The 24,686-nt window shown below is 41.9% G+C and overlaps 1 protein-coding gene and 1 long non-coding RNA gene across 12 annotated transcripts in view; one reads left to right on the forward strand and one right to left on the reverse strand.

Annotated features, from left to right (window-relative positions):
* The window catches only part of adgrb1a (adhesion G protein-coupled receptor B1a), a 568,355-nt gene that overhangs the window by 348,355 nt on the left and 195,314 nt on the right, over positions 1 to 24,686 (reverse strand). The gene's annotated exons all lie outside the window — the stretch shown is intronic.
* The window catches only part of LOC148150479 (uncharacterized), a 70,591-nt gene that overhangs the window by 11,579 nt on the left and 34,326 nt on the right, over positions 1 to 24,686 (forward strand). Inside the window, exon 4 of one of the 2 annotated variants that reach the window (XR_015757041.1) lies at positions 1,263 to 1,940. The exons of the other annotated variant lie outside the window; for it this stretch is intronic. This is a non-coding gene — a long non-coding RNA (uncharacterized LOC148150479). Of the gene's footprint in view, positions 1 to 1,262; positions 1,941 to 24,686 lie in introns of those variants that run through there. 2 annotated transcript variants of the gene reach the window in all.

Here is a 24,686-nt window from a genome sequence, read left to right on the forward strand (position 1 = left end):
TATATACCCTATCCATACCCCTCATGATTTTATAAACCTCTATAAGGTCACCCCTCAGCCTCCAATGCTCCAGGGAAAACAGCCCTTTTTAACTTCTTAATCTCAGCAGCCTGGAGACACTCAAGTCAACATGGGGTGACACACAGAGTATGAGGAAGACAAAAGAGCAAATTTTCTACATTAAGCCCATAGTATTTCAGTGCAAGTTTCAAAAACTGTCAAACTCTAACTCAAAAAATAGGGTGGATGAAGATCTAATCATGAAACTTGGAATATTGTGTCCAGTTCTGGTCGCCCTACTATACGTAAGGTACAGAGACTTTGGAGAAGGTGCAAAGAATGTTTAACCAGGATGCTGCCTGGATTGGAGGGCATGCCTTATGAAAAAAGGTTGAATAAGCTTGGACTTTTCTCTCTGGAGAGAAGGAGGAAGAGAGGAGACCTGAACGAGGTATACAAGATAATGAGTAGAATAGATAGAGTCAATAGCCAGAGACTTTTCCCCAGGCCTGGATTGACTGGTATGAGGAGTCATAGTTTGAAGATATTAGGAGGAAGGTATAAAGGAGACGTCAGAGGTAGGTTCTTTATGCAGAGAGTTGTGAATGTATGGAATGCATTGCCAGCTGTGGTGGTGGAAGCAGAGTCATTGGGGACGTTTAAGTGATTGCTGGACATGCACAGGGATAGCAGTGAGTTGAGGGGTGCGTACATTAAGTTATTATATTTTACATTAGGATTAAACTTCGGCACAACATCGTGGGCCTGTTCTGTGTTGTACATTTCTATGTTCTATGTTCTATGAAACAGGTAGTGCTGGTAAAATTCAGCATTTTTCACCTATTTCTGTCCTTTACCCTTAGCATAGGAGCTAAATTAGTCAGTCACAGTCATTACATTTTTCCTTTTTTGAATAGTTTTTTTGAGAAAATAAAGTAGAGTTGCAGCTTAGCCTGTGAAACGTGGCCTGATGATGTGATATTTTCATTAATTCAAATCGGCAGGGTTAGGGTGACAACACTACTTATATTTCAGTAAAAATTTAATCATGATCAATTGTTACATTGAAGTTACAGCGACATGCTGTCAGAGAATGCACATTTCATTACACAGCTGGCCTCAAAACAAACAACCACACTGAGAGCATGAAGAGAAAATGCAAATATCTAATGCAGTGATTTATTTTAAAAGCTAACAAATGGATAGAAAAGTTTTATTGAGTCTAATTTCAATAACCCAACCTATTCTGATTTCTGAAGTAGAGTGAATCAACACAGCAGATGGGAAGCTCCCTAGAAGGAAGCAATCCTGCAGTTTGTACCTGATGAGAGTACAGAAATGAACTACCATCAACAGAGCTGAAGAAACCACTGCCCCAGGCACCCTAATTAGCATACAACCAGTTGTGACTCTGAAGGGGGAGAGGACTTGCTGGCTGTGCCAACAAGACTGAGCAGAAGAGGTTGCAGCATGAAATGTCTTTTGCGTAACCCTTTCCCAAAGACATGTTAGCTTATAAACAAAATAATTGCATAAGACTTCTCTATCATGGTGTACTAAATTTCACAGAATCACACGCCAGTTTTGCATATAGCCTTTTGATTCACAAATTACACATCCATTAAGTAAACATAAAATACTATGTATTCTCAAATTTGAAACAAATACTTTCAAGTACAAAAATATTATTTTTCAACACCTTTCAGTGATGAAGAAATGTTATAAGTGACTCAAAATGTTGACCTTCTCTCACCACATGTGCTGTCAGACCTGCTGAGTGCCTCCAAAATTGTCTGTTTTTACTAAACATCTATTCCCTCCTATTTACATCAGTGCAAAAATTGTTGTATCAATCTGAAAGACAAGGTAAACACTTGGCAAACAAGATCAAATGCAAGCCAAATGTTTATACTCTGCCTTGATTTTCATTCTGAACATCCCATAAGTTTGATGACGATGGAAAATTAAAGTTTGCAATCAAATTTACCATCACTTTGGAGAGAACAGGTTCCATAATGCCACTGAAAGGCATTTAACCAAGCAGAACAAAGTCTGAGCAGCTCTATAGAAATTATTATTTTAAGATTTTTCCGGGAGACAACTGACGACATTTAAGGAAGACTATCACACAGAAAGGTTTATCCCTGGCTCCGACCATCTTTAAAAATCACAGAGCTACAGTTTCCATTTCTACTTGCTGCACTGATTATCAACACCATCGTCACCCAGTCATTACCTGCCTCCCTATATTGAGATGGTAAAATACTTTTGCGAGATGGTTCAGAGTGGTATTTGCAGGAGTTGTCTGGTTATTTTTTGAGCTGCCAAATGGAAGTTGATTGCATTGGAGCTGCCAAAATCTATCAAATTGAGGATGAGGCTGAGACCAGAGGTGATAGTTGACCTAGTCAAGGCTGTTTTAAATTCCACACTTTTTAAGGTTGATCTGCAATGCCTCCTGACTTGCCATGGGATTTTATTGGAACAGATCAACAAAAAGGACATCATTCAATTCAGTCACACACTTCAATAGGAATGTCCTGTCTCCAAGTCAATAGTACAAAGCTCTTGTTAGGATAATTCATCTTGTTGTGGTATGAAATGTACAAAAGTTTCTAAATTTGTTTAACTTCAGTAATTCATATTCTGGAAAAGTGTGATTTCAATTTGCCAGGACTTTGGCCAATCCTAACTGACCAGCTTTTTTTAAAAACTGTTGCACTGAAAAGGTGAGATTTAGTAATTTCAGCAATAGAGCCTCGACTAATGATTTACTTGCAAAAAGATTTACTTGCTCGGCAGCTCAGGAAAGAAAATCTGAGGCTGGAATTATAATAATTGACATTGCTAGTACTCTGAACAATAAATAGTTACTCTTAGTACAGATATCTTTGAAGGAATTATCAATGTGTAAACTTAATGCACACAAAGACCACCATAGCAGCAGGTTTGCTGCTGACCCAAAACTTCAATCATGACTTGTTGTCCTTCGACTGCTGAATGTCCTTCAGCCTTTTCAAATAAATACTTCAAAGTTTGGCATTTTAATGAGAACAAACCAGCATAAAGGACTATGTTCTTTTTTGCCTCCCAATTTATATTTCAAAGCCATTTAAATGCAAGGCCTTCAAGTAGCCAGTTTTCAGTTTCATTGTTCTTTCTTTGCCACTACAAGGTTATCCACGGTCACATTCAGGGTCTACTGCACAGCAGATGCACAAGTTAGAAATCAAGCAAGCCTCCTAAGCTGATGATAAAACAGACAGTACAGTCAGTCATGTGCTAAGAGTCAAACAGTAAAGGACATGACTTGTGTTAAAGAATACAAGTTCCTGCACTGTACTCATTCAATCACAAGAGAGTTTGTATGTAGTGTATCGCTGAACCTTAGCATGTCAGCACCTCTGGGAAATTTCAGCCTCTTTCGCTCAGCCATTTTTAATAACATTTTCACTTCACATTAAGTGATTTTGAAACATTGCATTGTTCTTCACTAATAAGGCACTACAACACACAGAGTAATTCTATGTCCATAAGTTCAATGTTGTACATTTCAACTATAATTATAAATAATAGCAAACTTTTTTTTAACTTTCCTGGCAGTCTTTTTCTGTACTGCTCCTTATTTGGTTTCTTCAATTTTTACTGATATAACATATTTCATAGCCTAGTGATTTTATTGATATTGCTTTTTCAATTTAATTTATTACTTTATTGAATCTGCTCACTTTGATATTTTAGATTCCTTTAAACAGATCTTCAAGCATATTTTCAATTTTCTTGTGTGCTAGTGCCTACCAATCTTTCGAGAGCTGCATGTTAGGTTCAAAACAAAATCTGATTGGCTGACTGTCAAGGCTGAAGACACATCAAAGGTGAATTTATTTTGCTTTTATTGCATCTTGTTTGGTGGGCACTGACATGAGCAAGGAAAGCAAATCAACCTGTGACTCATATAATAAAGTTAATAATATGAGTCATCAATATTAGTCAGTTGCGAGCTATCCTGGCAGATGTTAGCAGAACTGGGATCCAACTTTATACCACTTACATGCTATCCTTTATAAATATCCTACAAGCTAATGGAACCAACGATGTGTCTTACTAACTTCCTAATTTCGACATACTTAGCTGACTTAGTTCATAAAATATCTTATATAAACCCATGCAGATCTTACACTAATAAGTTTAATGCTACACAACTCACACAATAAATACCAAAAATCAAGCTCCTGTGCTACACTTTTGAACCTGATTATGTGACAAATAGCAAATATTTTTCATAACTTTATCAAAATCACATCCCACTGCAATTTAAGATGATTAGTAGCTTGCTGGAGAACAAGTCTCTATTTGTGCTCCTGTTTGCTTCATGGGTATTTTCTCTTGCAAAGATTTTTTAAAAGCTGAAAACCAATGCTCTATCATAGTAGGTGACCATAAAGCTTATTTATATAGCTTTTGTAGCCATTACATCAAGATACAAAAGTGAATGTAAGTCATCCATCATTAACAAAACTTTTATTTTGTAAAACTTCTGTCCTGTGCCATTACAATCTTCCTGTGTTGGATTCAGCACTCAAAAATATTATATGCATACTAATAACATGCTTATTCTGCATTGCTACATTTACGCATTGAACAAATGCATGCTTATAAATAAAGGTGTGTGATCAGGCATTTCGGATACATAGACAAGAACTTCACCAGAGAAGATCTTCTGCTTTGTAATAACTGATGAGATAAAAGTCAGACTTTCCACACCTCATCCTATGAATATTTCACTCATTCAAGTATCACTCATTGAGCTAGATTGTTTGACATTTTGACCTATCTGTGTTTTTCAAATTGAGAATTTGCACGAGAAAGGACTCAAGCTCAGATTTGAATAGTCTTTGGCAAAGTGCATCAATCTATAATGCCACCTATTAATTCAGTCAATGACAGTTAACCACTTCTGATCAGACTGATGGCTTAGAATATCTAAGAGTGCCAATTCAGCATTGATTATAATCAAGATGTTGTATCCCAAATGTACTTGAAGGATTGAGGCCTGCAGCTCAAGTTTCTGCCGAAATATATGAGCATGGTTACAAAAGTAAAATCTAGCACTGATCAACTCAATCAAGCAACATAATGGATTGCAGTTGTTTCTGTCAAAAAATCTTACTTGATGTAGTTAATAGTAATAACCTGGTATGTGTTTCATTGTGTCAGTTCAAAATGGTTTTAGTCAGATCTTAATCCCATCCTCTACATTTGTAACCCAATTTCACCAAAAATGACTGAATAGTTTATTTGTTTTGTTTGGGTTCACTAGTCAATATCTTATTAAGTAATTCACAACATGAATTAACTTTGGAAACATGCCGAGCAGTACTTGTGTGCCTAAAAAACTAGCACCATTTGAAGAGCCTCTTTCAACCATTGTAAGTGAGAAATCTTGCTAACTTGACCTGGGGGCAGAGCAAGGTCAGGGTTCAAGGTCAATATTTCTTCATTGGCTCTGCTAATCTGTCAGTATTGCTCATGCAACAAATGGAATCTCTTCCTCAATTATATTATCAGGAATGTTGAGTGAGTTACAACTTCGGCCTTAAGCAGTAATATTTATCATTGGGAAATCCAGTTTAAAAGTCTCGGTACGTACATGAATGCTTGCTAGTCCTGTGGATGATGCTGTCTGCCATGAACAATAATAAATGACCTGTTATGTTAATAACAAACCCAACGGTGGAACATATAGTAACTGCTTTAAAATGATTACGTGTATAATTATGGAGCTCTAGTAAAAATCTCTCATGGAAAAGCCTACAATAGACATTTATATCAAGAAATCTGTCTACACAGAATCTTCAATGACACAGTGCAAAACCTCACTCTGTCATGAAATAGGAGGAATCAGCTATCCCATTGGCTCGTAATGTAACCATCTTCTCATGCCAAATTAGAAAACTCAATAACTAAGAACTCTACTGCATACTTGAAAGTATAATTTCATTCTAATGATATACCTAATCTTGCTTAAACTAACGTGTAGCATGGATACATTTTGGACATTCTTTACCTTCAGCCTTGTTATTCTATCATCTATTCTCATAGCTCTATCACCTACCACACAAAGGCTCTGTCCTGATAGTGTTGCTCACACAATTCTGGATTGCTCTCATGTCTTGTGTGTTACTGGTCCATACCCTTGACTGCATATCTATCCAGCATTTCTTTGAAATGCCCCTTTCGAAGACTTTGCAAAGGCTGGCTATAGTCTAGATTAGAGTGGTGCTGGAAAAGCACAGCAGGTCAAGCAGCAGTAAGGACTTGGGACAGAAAATTGCTTTAAAATTGCTTTGGGCAAGACTGTGTATGAAGGGCATTTGCCCGAAACGTCGATTTTTCTGCTCCTCGGATGCTGTGCTTTTCCAGCACTACTCTGATCTACAGACTGTGTATGAGTCTGATGATGAGAACGGTGTGTACCATGCTTATTGTGATGGGGTATCTAGCCATATTTTAAGTACCAGAAAAACCTTGTCTATAGCCAGCCTTTGTAAAAACAAGGACTGCAGATGCTGGAAACCAGAGTCTAGATTAGAGTGGTGCTGGAAAAGCACAGCAGGTCAGGCAGCATCCGAGGAGCAGAAAAATCGACGTTTCAAGCAAAAGCCCTTCATACACAGTCTTGCCGAAAGCAATTTTAAAGCATTTTTCTGTCCCAAGTCCTTACTGCTATTTACAACTTCAAATCAACTTTTCCTTATTGAAAAATTATTTATTGATGTTCACGCTGAGATTATTTGGGAGTTTTCTTCACTCAATAACATCGATGATCCTCTCATTATTCCCTTTTGTCTGAAGGTAAGTTTTAAATTAACCTTTACAAAACTCTTAAGCTTGCACACAACAGCTTACACTGACAGAATTATGACATTCAAAGACTAAACTTTTCTGACAGATGTTTTTTCTAGTTCCTCTTACTTGCTACCGCTCCCTCCTCCATAAGACCCCTCACTTTTGCCACTCTACTTTTACTCATCCCCTTGCCCTCTTCATCTTCCTTCTCTATTTCTTTAAAACCCACCAGTGCTATGTTGGTTGCTGCATTATTATACTAATCATTCAAAGAACTGAACTAACAATCTAGAGAAAGCACAGAAATTTCTGGGAAAGCACAGCAGGTTTGGCAGCATCTATGGAGAGAAATCAGAGTTAATGTTTCGCTCCAGTGATCTTTCTTCCGAGACAATGTGGAGACATGTGTTCAAATCACACCATGAGAATTTAAAATTTGAGTAAACAAATATAATATAACAAACCAATAACGGTGACCGTAAAATCCCACCTGGTTTACTTATGTGCAATAAGAGAATAAACCTGCTATCTTTAACTAGAGCAGTCCACAAGATTTACAGCAATGTGGTTGAATCTTAACTACCAAGACAATTTTCTGATTCAGTATGTGGGTGTACCTACGAGAGAAGGTGCAAAACTTGACCTACTCTTGGGAAATAAGGCAGGGCAGGTGACTGAGGTGTCAGTGGGGGAGCACTTTGGGCCAGCGACCATAATTCTATTAGATTTAAAATAGTGATGGAAAAGAATAGACCAGTTCTAAAAGTTGAGGTTCTAAATTGGAGAAAGGCCAATTTTAATGGTTTTAGACAAGAACTTTCGAAAGCTGATTGGGGGCAGATGTTCGCAGGTAAAGGGATAGCTGGAAAGTGGGAAATCTTCAGAAATGAGATAGCAAGAATCCAGAGAAAGTATATCCTTGATAGGGTGAAAGGAAAGGCTGGTAGGTATAGGAAATGCTGGATGACTAAAGAAATTGAGGGTTTGGTTAAGAAAAAGAAGGAAGCATATGTCAGGTATAGACAGGATAGATTGAGTGAATCCTTAGAAGAGGATAAAGAAAAAAGGAGTATACTTAAGAGGGAAATCAGGAGGGCAAAACGGGGACATGAGATAGCTTTGGCAAATAGAATTAAGGAGAATCCAAAGGGTTTTTACAAATATATTAAGGAACAAAGGGTAACTAGAGAGAAAATAGGGCCCTTCCTGAAAAAGGGCTTATGCCCGAAACGTCGATTCTCCTTCTCCTTTGATGCTGCCTGACCTACTGTGCTTTTCCAGCAACAGATTTTTAAGCTCTGATCCCCAGCATCTGCAGTCCTCACTTTCTCCTAGAAAATAGGGCCCCTTAAAGATCAGCAAGGAGGCCTTTGTGTGAAGCCACAGAAAATGGGGTAGATACTAAATGAGTATTTTTCATCAGTATTTACTGTGGAAAAGGATATGGAAGATATAGACTGTAGGGAAATAGATGGTGACATCTTGCAAAATGTCCAGATTACAGAGGAGGAAGTGCTGGATGTCTTGAAATGGGTAAAAGTGGATAAACCTGATCAGGTGTACCCTAGAACTCTGTGAGAAGTTAGAGAAGTGATTGCTGGGCCTCTTGCAGAGATATTTGTATCATCGATAGTCACAGGTGAGGTGCCGGAAGACTGGAGGTTGGCAAACTTGATATCACTGTTTAAGAAAGGTGGTAAGGACAAGCCAGGAACTATAGACCAGTGAGCCTGACATCGGTGATGGGCAAGTTGTTGGAGGGAATCCTGAGGGACAGGATGTACATGTCTTTGGAAAGGCATGGACTGATTAGGGATAGTCAACATGGCTTTGTGCATGGGAAATCATGACTCACAAACTTGATTGAGTTTTTTGAAGAAGTAACAAAGAGGGCAGAGCAATAGATGTGATCTATATGGACTTCAGTAAGCGTTCAACAAAGTTCCCCATGGGAGACTGATTAGTAAGGTTAGGTCTCATGGAATATAGAAAGAACTAGCCATTTGGGTACAGAACTGGCTCAAAGGTAGAAGACAGAGGGTGGTGGTGGAGGGTTGTTTTTCAGACTGGAGGCCTGTGACCAGTGGAGTACCACAAGGATCGGTGTTGGGTCCTCCACTATTTTTCATTTACATAAATTATTTGGATGTGAGCATAAGAGGTACAGTTAGTAAGTTTGCAGATGACACCAAAATTGGAGGTGTAGTGGACAGCGAAGAGGGTTGCCTCAGATTACAACAGGATCTGGACCAGATGGGCCAAGGGGCTGAGAACTGGCAGATGGAGTTTAATTCAGATAAATGTGAGGTGCTGCATTTTTGGGAAAGCAAATCTTAGCAGGACTTATACACTTAATGGTAAGGTCCTGGAGAGTGTTGCTGAACAAAGAGACCTTGGAGTGCAGGTTCATAGCTCCTTGAAAGTGGAGTCGCAGGTAGATACGATAGTGAAGAAGGTGTTTTGTATGCTTTCCTTTATTGGTCAGCGTATTGAGTACAGGGGTTGGAAGGTCATGTTGTGGCTGTACAGGACATTGGTTAGGCCACTGTTGGAATATTGTGTGCAATTCTGGTCTCCTTCCTATCGGAAAGATTTTGTGAAACTTGAAAGGGTTCAGAAAAGATTTACAAGGATGTTGCCAGGGTTGGAGGATTTGAGCTGTAGGGAGAGGCTGAGGAGGCTGAACATCAGAGGCTGAGGAGTGACCTGATAAGAGGTTTGCAAAATTATGAGGGGCATGGATTGGATAAATAGGCAAAGTCTTTTCCCTGGGGTCGGGGAGTCCAGAACTAGAGGGCATAGGTTTAGGGTGAGAGGGGAAAGATATAAAAGAGACCTACGGGGCAACTTTTTCACGCAGAGGGTGGTATGTGTATGGAATAAGCTGCCGGAGGAAGTAGTGTAAGCTGGTACAGTTGCAACATTTAGGAGGCATTTGGATAGGTATATGAATAGGAATGGTTTGGAGGGATATGGGCTGGGTGCTAACAGGTGGGACTAGATTGGGTTGGGATATCTGGTCGGCTTGGATATAATGGACTGAAGGGTCTGTTTCCATGCTGTACATCTCTATGACTCTATCAGTCTATGATCTCTGAAATGGCCTAGGAAGACACTCAGCTTACATTGCCTTCTCAAGGCAAAAACAGATAAACAAGAAATTTTGTCCTTGCCGCATCTCGTGGATGAGTGAAATAACCACCCCTTCTTAATCTTTTCATATAGCCCTTCTCTCTTTTCTTCCTGCTCCTACTTGCTTTCATCTTCTCCATTGCTTCCACTGCCGTGGTCCCTTACTTGAGCCAATTACTGCATTTAGTCTTCACTGTGTACAGAACCAAGAGAAAATGAAATCTCACTCTGAGAAATAATCTGCATAAAGTTAGAGCGCCTGGAGGCACACATGGATACACTGAATTAGTATCAGGTTCTTCGAATTTGGCCTGTGCAATTGCAAGCTGCTTTTATTACACACACACACACACACACACTTGAGTAGACTACTGAGAAGAATTGGAAAAGCAAATTGCAAGAATGTCTCTGAAATGAATCAATACTTCTCAGAACTGGCTGAAACAAGGTGGTGGAATTTAGCATTGCATAAGGCCATCCTTATAAGGAGCTGTTGCACTATGAAATAACTTCTTAAAAACAAAACATGTTGCTGTGGTGGTAGAAGAATGCATGACTAATTTCACAGTCTTTTTGATCAACGCATTCTTCCACTAACCAGCCCTTGCCCACTTCTTTCCCAAAATCCTCAATTTCAGGCTGTTGCGACAGGGTAACAGACTGAATTTAGCAATGGAAAGGTGTGAGCTGCCTTTGGAGGTATAACAAGCACCATGTATTTGTCCAATTGGTGTAAAAGAGACTCAAGGTGCTTTACAGGAACACAATTCAACAATATTTGACACCAATCCAAATAAAGGCACTTCATTATCAAGCCATATTAAGCCAGATACTTGGTCATGGAAGTAGTTAATGGAGTGTCTTAATAGAAGACAGGGGTGGAGGATGGAACCCTTTCAAGAGGAAATACCAGCTTTTACATCTCACAGCTTCAAGCAAGGCCACCAAATTGTGTTCTATTAAGATGTGTTCAGGGCAGAATTGGAGAAATGTAAATCTGTAAATGTTACAGAGTCATAGAGGTTTACAGCATAGAAACAGGCCCTTCAGCCCAAATTATTCATGCCACCCAGTTTTCACAACTGATCTAGTCACATTTGCCTGTGTTTGGTTTGTATTCCTCGGGACATATCCCATCCATGTGCATGTCCAAGTGTTTCTTAAATGATGAAATTGTACTCATGTCCACCACTACCTCTGGCAGCCGAATCCAGGTACTCACCATCCTTTGTGTGAAAAGTTGCATAACTGGATGAAGTTGCAGAGATAGGGCAAGATGTGGCTAAGGCAATGTTTGAAAACAAGAAGTATAGTCTCGAGGCATTACCAATCTAGTAAGCAACAAATGTCAGCCACCACAGGTCAACAGGTGAATGGGATTGTTGTAGGTTACAGTACAGACAGCAGAGTTTTGGATGATCTTAAGTTTATAGAGCAGAGATGAATGGTGGCTCTGGTGCAGAAATGAACTTCAACTGCCAATGATGGAGGGCACAAAGGTATATTCAAGGGTTTCAGCAGGAAATTCCACAATCCAGTACTGGATATCACACAAGCAATGAGAATTGAGAGATAGTGGCTGGACTTAGGAAGAGCTGGGTGTCAGCATCAGCATACATTTGGAACACATTGTAGCTGATTTTAGGATAATGATGTACAAGGCAAACATGTCAATGATAACTGGAAGAGGGCAGGAATAGATTTTTGTGGATCACCAGTTAATGATGTGGGAGTGGGAAAAGATGCATTGTAGTCCTTTGGGTGTGCTGGTGGAATAATGGTAATACTGTTGGCTGAGCAGGGCCCAGAATGAGGTCCTGGTGATGAGGATTCAAATTCCAACAATGACAGCAGGAGCAATTGGAATTCAGTTCATAAATTTGAAGTCAAAAACTCATCTCAGTAATTGAGTCCAACAAGGCTTTATCAATTCGCTTTCAAATTTGATTCATGATGCCCTTGGAGAAGGAAATTCTTATCTGATCTGGCCTCAATGTGAGTCCATACAGCCATTCAGAAAAAGCCCATTGACCCATCATTTCTATGCCAGTCATCAATCACCTATCTACTCTTGTTCTATTTTTTAGCATTTGGTCTGTAGCCTTGTATACTGTGACCATCTGACTAATTCTTCAATGTTATAATGGTTCCAGCTTCTCCCATCCTCTCAGGCACTGAGTTCCAGATACCCTCAACCCTCTGTGCAAAACAGAATCTTCCTTCAATCTCTTCTTAACCTTCTGCCCTTTACATTAAATCTATGCCATGTGGTTATTGAACCCTCTATGAAGAGGACAATTTTTTTCCTATCTACCTTATCTATGTCCCTCATAATTTTGTATGCACCAATCAGGTTTCCTGCTCAGCTTTCTCAGCTCCAACGAAAACACTTCCAAACTATCTGGTCTGTTCACAGCTTAGGAAGCTTCCCAGTGAATCTCCTTTATACTATCACTGCTTTCAATAATATGGCGAACAGAATTACACACAGTACTCCAGCTGTGGCCTAACTAACGTCTTTTACAGCTTCATTATAAACTCCCTGCTTTTGTATTCAATGCCTCAAAGAGTAAAATATGCCAAATGCCTCTTAAACACCTTACCCACCTGTCCTGTTCCCTTCAAAGATCTATGGACATGCATACCAATCTCCCTCTGATCCTCTGTACTTCCAAGGGTGCTGCCATTTAATGTGTTCTCCCCTGCCTCATTAGCCCCCTGCCCCCGTCCCAAATGTATCATCCCATACTTTTCAGGATTAAATTCCATTTGCCATTGTTCTGATCATCTGGCCGGCCTATCTATGTTATCTTCATTAACATATATTTTCCTGGTTTATCCTTACTATCCTTCTGGGATAATGGCACCATGTTAGCTATCCTTCAGCCCTCTGGCAGCTGTGCTATGAACAGAGAGATTTGAAAATTAATGACAGCGTCCTTACAATGTCCCCTCTTGAAGTCTGAGCCTGAGGACCCACCCAATTTAAAGCTCAGTAAACGTCTTGCCTATCATTTGGAATTTGTTCAAGTATAACACATCCCTCTTAACTGATTTCTCTAGCTACATCATTCTTACTTATTGCAAATGCAGATGTAAAGTACTTATTTAAAAACTCACCCACGTCTTCTGGCTCCACCTACAGATAGCCTTATAAGTCCCTACTGGACATCATTCTTTCTCTGGTTATCCCCTTGTTTATGGAAATGCCTTTGGATTTGCCCTTATTTTATCTATTAGTGTTTTCTTTCATATTCACTTTGCTTTCCTCATTTCTTATTTAAGCAATTCCCTGCGCTTTCTATGTGCCTCTAGGGTTTCTGGTGTTCTGAGCCCTCAGTATCTACCATAACCTTTCTTTTATTTTCCATATTCAATTCTGATCACTTCTTGAAATGTAAGGTTACCTGAAATTTTTGTCCAATTTATAGGATTGCATAGGCCCTGCAATTTCACTGTTTCATTTTTGAAATGCTCCCAATTTTCCTACAAGTAGCTGCTCCAAATCCACTTTGGCCACACCCTGTCATGTCATCTGAGACCATAGGACCATAACAAATAACAAACTGGAGTAGGCCGCTCCGCCTCTTGAGCCTGTTCAGCATTCATTAGGATTATGGCTGATCTGACAGTTCTCAACTCAACTTTCCTGTCCTTCGTGCATCTTAAAACTGGCCTTTCCCAAATTCCAAAGCTTTATTTCTGGCCCATCTTCATTGTTTTCCATGACAACTAAAATGTTACTGAGTTATAGTCATCATCATCAAAATGGTCTCCCACTGACACTTCTCCCACTTACTTGGCTTCATTCCCAAAAATTAGATCCAGCACTACCCTGTATCTTATAGGATTTTCTATATGCTGGCTTAAGCAGCTCTCCTGGATATACTTTCACCCCCCCCCCCCCCCCCCCCCCCACCCACTCTAAATCTTTCACATTTCATCATCCCAGTTAATATTGGCAGAGCTGAAATCCTCGACAATTATTATGCTATTGTATTTACAATTCTCAGATATTTGATGACATATCTGCCCTTCTATCTCTACCTGACTACTTGAGGGTCTATAGTACATTTACAACAATGTGATTTCCTCTTTTTCATTTTATATACCCATATGTAATGCACCCTCTGAGCTACATTGCAATATGTTTGCCCATCACTCTGAGAATCTATGCTTGGACACTGGTGTGCTGATGCCATTCACAACATTGGCTTCCAGTTCCAAAGGTTACCGCTACAAAAGGAGCTTGGAGGTCTGTGTGGGAGAAAACAAACTAGTGGGAATGTTGCCCATACTGCCTCAACTGAAGAATCTTCTAAGATATCATTGTTCCTTATTATGGTAATTGACTCCTTGATCAATATTATGACACCATCTTCTCTTTAACTCACTTCATCCTTTTGCCTAAAAATTCTCCACCCCAGAATATTGAGACGCTAGCCCTGCTCTTCCCTCAACCGTACCTCCAAGAAAGCAGTTATATCATATCTCTAACTGCTAATCAGCCATCAACTCATCTGCTTCATTTGCCCTACTCGCAACACTCCTTGCATTAAAATAAATTCCATTCAACATTTCCAAGCTCCCTTGTGCATTAACTTGCCTACATATGCCCTGACTTTCCTTCTACCATATTTGTTTAAACCCCACCAACGAGCAAATCCCCATCTCCCTGAGCAAAGATGTTGGTCACATTCCAGTTTAGATGCAACCTGTTGGACTCATCTGCCTCAGAAATGGACTCAATGATTCAGGAATCTAAAGCTCTTCTTTCTGTACCAACTCTTCAGCCACATATCTGTTTGCTCCATCTATCTACTCCTATACTCAGGAGCATATTGCTCCAGAGATTTGTGGTACTCCAGGGATTTCAACATATAAGGTCTTACTTTTCAATATGCCACTTAGCTCCCTAAATGCTTGATAGAGGATTTCATCCCTCTTTATATCTGCGTCACTGGTCCCTACGTGAACCCCAATCTCTGATTGTTGGCGCTTCTATTTCAGAATCCCCTGCAGCTATTTAGTGACATTCTTGACCCTCACCCGAGGGAAGCATCACAGAATCATTTCTGTGCCTGCAGAAATGCTAGTGAGTTGATGTGTATAACCATTATCCCTACACTCTGTCTCGTAACGAATTGGTCAGGAGATACGAGACAGAGTGTAGGGATAATGGTTATACATATCAATTTACAGGATGTGACTTGTGGTGCCCCTTTAGAAATGTTATTAGACCAACAGAATTGTAATATGATTATGAGAGGCTGAAATAAAGAATAAGAAAGCCATTTATCCAAGAGTGTGGTGACAACCATTTAGATGATATTGTAAGTAGTATGGATGGAAGTTTCAAACAGATGCTGTAAGATGAAGTAACTGGATAAAATGGTGGCAATTGATTCCTCAGAGAGTAAGTGTGTGATCATCCAGTCTGAACATTAAAAAAAATCTCATTTGAACTTTGCCATGACAGTGTGTTGCAAATCTATTATTGGAACTGTTTGTGTGCATCTCAGAACTCACTTTTGATTGTCATTTTGCTGCATAGCTCCTCAATTAAAAGTGACCTAACATAGCTCCCATTCAGTTCATGACAATTGAGAATTTCCAGATTGAAGTTTAAAGATTTATGATACATGAGGAAATTGAACTAAGGAAGAGATGTAGATTTAAGACACATGGAATTAAAATTTGGGGTGATACGGTGGCGCAGTGGTTAGAACTGCTGCCTCAGGGTCCCAGGTTTGATTCCAGCCTTGGGCGATGTCTGTGTGGAGTTGGCACATTCTCCCTGTGTCTGTGTGGGTTTCCTCTGGGTGCTCCGGTTTCCTCCCACAGTCTAAAAATGCGCAGGTCAGATGAATTGGCCATGCTAAATTGCCCATAGCGTTAAGTGCATTAGTCAAAGGGAAATGGGTCTGGGTGGGTTACTCTTCGGAGGGTCGGTGTGGACTTGTTGGGCTGAAGAGCCTGTTTCCACACTATAGGGAATCTAACCTAACCTAAAATCAGCCAGGATCCAAATGAATGGCTTCCTGTCTGATTCAAATATTGTATCTGTAGCCAAGTAAAAATAAGCATTTCACCATGTTTACTTTGCACTTGGAGAACCAATTCATAGTGACTTCTCCAAATTCAATCTTACTTCCTGCTGTAAATGACTCTGGACACTGCCAAACTTACTGCTTTGTGACACCTATGTAAACTGATTTCACGCCATATGTGCACAGGAAAGTTCATAAGCACTGAGAAGTTGGAATGCTTTTCATACGAGGGCAGAAAGGAAAAAAAAAAGCTTTTTCCTTTCATTGTATTACTGCATTGTTGGTGAATTTTCATAGAATTCCTATAGCATTGAAGCAGGCCATTCAGGCCACATTGACCCTTCACAGAGCATCCAACCCTTCCTTAGTTATATTCACCATGGCTAATCCACCTAGCCTGCATATCCCTGAACAATATGGGCAATTTACTATGGCCAATCTACCTAACTTGCAGATCATTGAATTGTGGGAGGAAACCAGAGCACACAGGAGATGCCCACACAGAGAGGCACCCAAGGTGAGAACTGAACCTGGGTTCCTGATGCCGTGAGGCAGCAGTGCTAACCACTGAGCCACAGTGCCACACTCATTCTGCTCCGCCATCATTTCATTGGAGCTGATTTACAGTCAGCCGGATTAATGAGGAATACATATCTCACATGGACTGCCACTCCACCCCTTTTATTAAAGGGTATCTGGCAGAAAATTCTAATCAGGGATCCTTCAGAAATGCAGAATAATACTTCCATTCTGATATTGCTTTGGCAGTGCAGAACTGCTAGAGGAAGTCAAACCATGCCTCCCCCTTTCATAGCAGCTCATTTTCCTGCTGCCAAATTCTGAAATTTCAAGGTCCAGACAGCCACTTTGGCAACTATTGTCAAGTGGCAACGTTCTCACATAACACCATAATTCCATTCAGATGCTATTTTGCATTGTAACAAAATTGTGCAATAGCCACGTCATTCAAATTTTATGGGGCCGGAATCACATTATAGCCATTACAGGTAAGGAAAGCTTGTGTTCTACAAATAATGTTCTGGAGTCTTCAATCACATTAAAGCTAATTCACATTGAAGAAACACACATTCTAGCAGAACTGACTGTGCATGAGATAAGGGTGTTGATAACAGTAGTGTGACAATTAAGTAGAGTGTCAAGTCGGTAGGGTGCCAGTATGATAGGTAAGTAGGGTATCAGCTAGTTAGGATGGAAGTAAATAGGATCCCATAGGTAAGGTGTCATGTGGGTAAGATGACATGTGGACAGGTGCTAGGTTTTAATACCAAGTGGATTGATGCGGTCCGGGGGGGTGAGGATTGGGGGACAGGGGTGTTGGTTAGGTGTGGGTATCAGGTAGGTAGGATGTCAGAGTGCAAGAATGCAAAAAGTCTGGGGAAGTGATAGAATGTTCAGAATAGGTAGGGGTGAGTGGGAGAATGTGCATCCAGCAGGGGTGGGGGTGGGAGACACAGAGTGTCAGGCCAATAGGTGTTGGGTCCAGTGGAGGGAAGAGGAGGGCAAAGGGATTGAGCCCCAGTGGGATTTGGAGCCTGGGGATGGCACAAAGATATATTGAGTTTGGAGCGGTGCAAGAGAAATGGGAGGCAGGTCTGGAACAGGTGATGTGGGGTTCTGCCGAGGAGTGGAGTAAAGGGTATCTGGCCTCGTGGCAGGGAAAGAGAGGCTGGGTCTAGACTGGGAGAAGGGGATGTCAGAAGAAGGGAAGAAAGCTGTTGAATTGAAAACAGGGAAATGGGGAGTGGGGAGAAGGGGTGAGAAGTTCCAGGGGTGTTATATGGAGTGTGAGATCTTGGGGAGGACAGGAGAGGCGTCACGTTAGAGTCTGGAATCTGTGAATGGTCTGGGGTTGACATAGTTCTGGGGTGCGTGGGGATTAAGTATGGAGTCAGTTTAATAGCTACTCAGGAGTTAAACTAATTATTTAATAGTTCTACTTTCCCTGTGTAAATATTTATTCAATTTGATCAGAATCCTCTGATATGAAATGGAATTTCTTTCATTTCATTTCTTTCTTTCATTAGGGTTCCACTTGGAGAGGTATCTTCAAATTCTAATGCAGTTCCTTTGGAGATTGCAAGAATGCGAATTCCACAATATCCACATGCGTAATTCCCATCTATGTTGGAGTAATGACTGCACATTGGAAAATCCAAGACCATGCTTACATTGCAGGATGGAGTGTCCAGTGTAGCCTCACCTGGGTAGCTCCAGCAAGATCCATTCTGAGATTGCTGGTTTCAAGTTTCGAAATGCTCCATCCTCTAATTTTTAAATTTGCAGCCAAATCACTTCATTTACTTCATGACAGCTTCATCATCCAGCAGCTAGTACAAGTTCAATAGGTAAAAACAAGGACTGCAGATACTGGAAACCAGGGTCTAGATTAGAGTGGTACTGGAAAAACACAGCAGGTCAGACAGCATCCGAGGAGCAGGGAAATTGACGTTTTGGGCAAAAGCCCTTCATCAGGAATAGAGGCAGGAAGCCTCCAGGATAGAGAGATAAATGGTGGGGGGTAGGGCTGGGGAGAAGGTAGCATAGAGTACAATAGGTGAATGGGGGTGGGGATGGAGGTGATAGGTCAGAGAGGATAGGTGGAAAGGAAGATAGGCAGGTAGGATAGGTCATGAGGGCGGTGCTGAGCTGGAAGGCTGGAGCTGGGGTGAGGTGGGGGAAGGGGAAATGAGGTAACTGGTGAAACCCACATTGATGCAATGGGGTTGAAGTGTTCCAAGGCGGAAGATGAGGCATTCTTCCTCCAGGCATCGGGTGGTGAGGGAGCGATGGTGGAGGAGGCCCAGGATCTGCATGCCCTTGGCAGAGTGAGAGGGGGAGTTGAAATGTGGGGCCACGGGGCAGTGGGGTTGACTGGTGCGGGTGTCCCGGAGATGTTCCCTAAAGCACTGTGCTAGGAGGCGTCCAGTCTCCCCAGTGTAGAGGAGACTGCATCGGGAGCAACGGATACAATAAATTATATTGGTGGATGTGCAAGTAAAACTTTGATGGATGTGGAAGGCTCCTTTGGGGCCTTGGATGGTGGTGAGGGAGGAGGTGTGGGCGCAGGTTTTGCAATTCCTGCGGTGGCAGGGGAAGGTGCCAGGAAGGGACGGTGGGTTGTTGGGGGGCGTGGACCTGACCAGGTAGTCCCAGAGGGAACGGTCTTTGTGGAAAGCGGAAATGGGTGGGGAGGGAAATACATCCCTGGTAGTGGGGTCCGTTTGGAGGTGGCGGACATGTCATCAGATGATGTGGTTTATGCGAAGGTTGGTAGGGTGGAAGGTGAGCACCAGGGGGGTTCTGTCCTTGTTACGGTTGGAGGGGTGGGGTTTGAGGGCGGAGGGGCGGGATGTGGATGAGATGCATTGGAGGGCATCTTCAAACACATGGGAAGGGAAATTGCAGTCTCTAAAGAAGGAGGCCATCTGGTGTGTTCTGTGGTGGAACTGGTCCTCCTAGGAGCACATACGGTGGAGGCGGAGGAATTGGGAATACGGAATGGCATTTTTGCAGGAGGTAGGGTGGGAAGAGGTGTAATCCAGGTAGCTGTGGGAGTTGGTGGTTTGTAAAAAATGTCAGTGTCAATTTGGTCGTCATTAATGGAGATGGAGAGGTCCAGGAAGGGGAAGGAGGTGTCAGAGATGGTCCAGGTGAATTTAAGGTCGGGGTGGAATGTGTTGCTGAAGTTGAGTCCAATATTGGTTTCATTTAACTGAGAAGAGAATAGAAAGTCCTCACTGAGGAACCACAAACAATGGGAGAGATACTAAATGAATATTTTGCATCAGTATTTACTGTGGGAAAGGACATGGAAGATATAGACTGTAGGGAAATAGGTGGTGACATCTTGCAAAACGTCCAGATTACAGAGGAGGAAGTGCTGGATGTCTTGAAACGGTTAAAGGTGGATAAATCCCCAGGACCTGATCAGGTATACCCGAGAACTCTGTGAGAAGCTAGAGAAGTGATTGCTGGGCTTCTTGCTGAGATATTTGTATCTCAGTCACAAGTAGTCACAGGTGAGGTGCCGGAAGACTGGAGGTTTGCAAACGTGGTGCCACTGTTTAAGAAGAACGGTAAAGACAAGCCAGGAAACTATAGACCGGTGAGCCTGACCTCAGTGGTGGGCAGGTTGTTGGAGGGAATCCTGAGGTATAGGATGTACATGTATTTGGAAATGCAAGGACTGATTAGAGATAGTCAACATGGCTTTGTGCATGAGAAATCATGTCTCACAAACTTGATTGAGTTTTTTGAAGAAGTAACAAAGAAGTTTAATGAGAGCAGAGCAGTAGATGTGATCTCTATGGACTTCAGTAAGCGTTCAACAAGGTTCTCCATGTGAGACTGATTAGCAAGGTTAGATCTCATGGAATACAGGGAGAACTAGCCATTAGGATACAGAACTGGCTCAAAGGTAGAAGACAGAGGGTGGTGGTGGAGGGTTGTTTTTCAGACTGGAGGCCTGTGACCAGTGGAGTGCCACAAGGATCGGTGCTGGGTTCTCTACTTTTTGTCACTTACATAAATGATTTGGATGCGAACATAAGAGGCACAGTCAAAATTGGAGGTGTAGTGGACAGTGAAGAGGGTTGCCTCAGATTACAACAGGATCTTTATCAGATGGGCCAATGGGCTGAGAACTGGCAGATGGAGTTTAATTCAGATAAATGCGAGGTGCTGCATTTTGGGAAAGCAAATCTTAGCAGGACTTATACACTTAATTGTAAGGTCCTAGGGAGTGTTGCTGAACAAAGAGACCTTGGAGTGCAGGTTCATAGCTCCTTGAAAGTGGAGTTGCAGGTAGATAGAATAGTGACGAAGGCATTTGGTATGCTTTCCTTTATTGGTCACAGTATTGAGTACAGGAGTTGGGAGATCATGTTGTGGCTGTACAGAACATTGGTTAGGCCACTGTTGGAATATTGTGTGCAATTCTGGTCTCCTTCCTATCGGAAAGATGTTGTGACACTTGAAAGGGTTCAAAAAAGATTGACAAGGATATTGCCAGGGTTGGAGGATTTGAGCTATAGGGAGAGGCTGAACAGGCTGGGGCTGTTTTCCCTGAAGTGGCGGAGGCTGAGGGGTGACCTTATAGAGATTATGAGGGGCTTGGATAGGATAAATAGACAAAGTTTTTCCCTGGGGTTGGGGAGTCCAGAACTAGAGGGCATAGGTTTAGGGTGAGAGGGGAAAGATATAAGAAGAGATCTAAGGGGGCAACTTTTTCACGCAGAGGGTGGTACGAGTATGGAATGAGCTGCCAGAGGATGTGGTAGAGGCTGGTACAATTGCAACATTTAAGAGGCATTTGGATGAGTATGTGAATAGGAAGGGTTTGGAGGGATATGGGCTGGGTACTGGCAGGTGGGACTAAATTGGGTTGGGATATCTGGTCGGCATGGACAGGTTGAACTGAAAGGTCTGTTTCCATGCTGTGCATCTCTATTACTCTATGACTCAATCAAAAGATCTCAGTCAGATCTCAATTTATTTAGAAAACAAAATATCCAGGGGAGAAAAAACACAACATAGTAGCTGAGAGCAATACTCTGCAATTTCAAACAGACCCATAACAAATATAACATGCTGCACCTGTTGGTTGCTTTCCTGAACTCTAATTGTCTGTTAAATGCTAGAGTATTATCAAGCACAACATATGCACACACAAATAATGTGAACAGTAGAGCTTCAGGACACATTTTACCAGCCACATTCTATCTTAATAAATTTGCAAGTGTTTTTCTGGAGCTGCTGCTTATCCTTCACTTTTCTTGCTTTTTGCTGCACAATGTTGTTTCCTTATGTTTACAATGAAAAAAAAAATAAACTTGACAAGTAACCACACTGTCCCAACTGTCTATTAGGAGCACATTTCTTACAAGACAGCAGATCCACCACCTGGTAATGAGAGTCGATCTACAAAACTCCAAGTGTGTCCTCCGCTAATGCTTTCAGTGGTCCCTGCATATATCAAGTCAACATCTGCAGCCCTCATTTTTCCCTGCATATTCCAAGTCAACAAAGAAATTTGACTTCTTTCAGTCAAACTTCACAAGTTGTGAAGTAACTTCAAAAGAAACTCAAACTCGAAAGTGGCAGAGTTGTGTGGGAATTTAAAGAACAATCACAACACAAATAATATTGATTCTTGTCCTCAGTGCTACTGAATTATGCAGCATGCATGACTCAATGCCTGAGAATTGTAATGCTTTCATTTTCTACAGACCACTGCTACTTGTTAGTTTACTAACCAATCTGTATGTACATATTCTAATATGTATAGCAGTAAGCCATTTAACTCAACAAAGATAGTCCATCCATTATAACCAGCATTAAGTGAATAAAGACCATACAATATCGGAGCAGAATTAAGCCATTCATCTCATTGAGTCTGCTCTGCCATTCAAACATGGCTGATGTGTTTCTCAACCCCATTTCCCGCCTTCTCTCCATAACCCTTGACCCCCTTAACCCAATTTTTCATCTAATTCGAGAGTGAATAATAGGTGAATGATCCAATCTAGCTAGAATCTGCTGCACAAAATCACATAGAATACAACCATAAGTTGACATTACCGTTCAGAAAAAGAATGAAAGATAATTAGGAAAACAAAAGGAAATACTGAGTGGAAAAGACCAAGTCATTTGTGAAACATCAGGGTTGTAGAACATGTAGTTGGAACAGAACAGATGGAACTTTATGGTACCTGGCAACGCATCATGTTGACAATGCCAATACATGCAAATACCATAAAATATTTGATATGGCAACACTTCTGTTTGATTTAGCTTCCTTTTCCCAAGGTTGCTGACTGATGTGGAGCAATGGTCCCACTGACAGCAATATTGGGGAATATGACTTTACTGGGGACTGTAAAGGTAAAATCTGGTTAGAGATAAAAATACTGCAGATGCTGGAATCCTAGGTAGACAATCAGGAGGCTGGAAGAACACAGCAAGCTAGGCAGCATCAGGAGGTACAGAAGTCAACGTTTCGGATGTAACCTTTCTTCAGGACGGGGGTGGGTGTAAGGGGAGTTGCAGATAAAGGTGGGAGGGTGACAGGGTAATGAATTGGGGATAGATGAAGACAGGTAGAGAGTACGACCTGATTGGTCAATGGGAGAAATGAATTCAGTAGGTAGCTGGGAGGAGTGAAAGGGAGGGGGAGGGGCTGGGAAGGGAGTTGGGGGATGGGGAGGGAAGTTATTTGAAATTGGAGAACTCCATGCTGAGTTCTCTGGGAGGTAGGCTACCTACGCAGAAAATGAAGTGCTGTTCCTCCAATTTGTGATTTGGTTCATTGTGGCAATGGAGGAGGCCAAGGATGGACATATCGGAAAAAGAGCAGGAAAGGGAATGAAAAAGGGCGGTGACTGGGACGTCTGGTCAGCCCCTGCGGATCCGGCTGAGATGCTTGGCGGAACATTCCCTAAGTTTATGTTCGATCTCCCAGATGTAGAGAAAACCACATCGGGAGCACCTGATGCAGTAAATTAGGTTGGAAGAGAGGCAGGTGATCCTCTGTCTCACCTGGAAGGGCTGTTTGGAGCCTGGGATGGAGATGAGGGTCGTGGCGTGTTGGCGGGTGTTGCATCTTTTCTGGTTGCAGGTGAAGATACTGGGGGGGTTAGGGGGTTGATGAGGTGCAAACTAAGGACAATGGAAGAGAACGGTCCTTGTGGAAGGTAGACAGCGGTGGGGAGGGGAAGATGTTCTTGTTGGTAGGGTCTAGTTGGAGTTGGCAAAAGTGTTTAAGGATGATACATTGGATGTGGAGACTGATGGGTTGGTAGGTGAGGACAAAGGGTCTCTGTCTTCATTGCATTTGGAGAAGGGGTGGGGTTTAGAGCAGTGGAACGGGGAATGGCAGTGGTACAATGGAGGGCTGTCTACAGAGGAGGAAAAGCACATTGTTCAAAATGGATGGACATCTGGGATGCTTGGGAGGGGAATGTCTCCTTGCCTGAACAGATGCAGCAGAGGCGGAGGAATTAGGAGAATGGGATGGGGTTCTTGCAGGATACTGAGTGGACTACACCTCCTCCCAGCCAGTCTCCTGCAAGGACTCTGTCCTGTTTTCCCAATTCCTCCACCTCCATCGCATTTGCTCAAACAAGGAGACATTCCACTCCATAGCATCCCAGATGTCCACCTATTTCGAACAATGTGCTTTTTTACCCTTTGTCATCCAGATAGCCCTCCACTGCACCACCTCTATTCCCTATTCCACTGCTCTAAAACCTACCACCTCCAAATGCAATAAAGACAGAATCCCCCTTGTCCTCACCTACCACATCTCTAGTCTCTGCATCCAACGCATCATCCTTAAACACTTCTGCCAACTCCAATCAGATCCCATTACCAAGAATATCTTCCCGTCCCCACCGCTCTCTGCTTTCTGCAAGAACCATTCCCTTCGACAGCCTTTGGTTTGCACCCTCTCCCCACCAACCCCCTTAAACCTCCAGATACCTTCCCTTGCAACCAGAAAGGATATAAAACCTGCCGGCACATCAACCCCCTCATCTACATTCAGGGTCCCAAACAGTCCGTCAGGGTTAGAGAGAGGTTTACTTGCACCTCTTTCAACCTAGTTTACTGCAGCAGGTGGTCCCAATGTGGTTTTCT

The sequence above is a fragment of the Chiloscyllium plagiosum genome, unplaced genomic scaffold (assembly GCF_037043375.1).
Source record: "Chiloscyllium plagiosum isolate Xiang-an unplaced genomic scaffold, Cpla_swu_hap1 HiC_scaffold_4, whole genome shotgun sequence".
Classification (NCBI taxonomy): Eukaryota; Metazoa; Chordata; class Chondrichthyes; order Orectolobiformes; family Hemiscylliidae; genus Chiloscyllium; species Chiloscyllium plagiosum.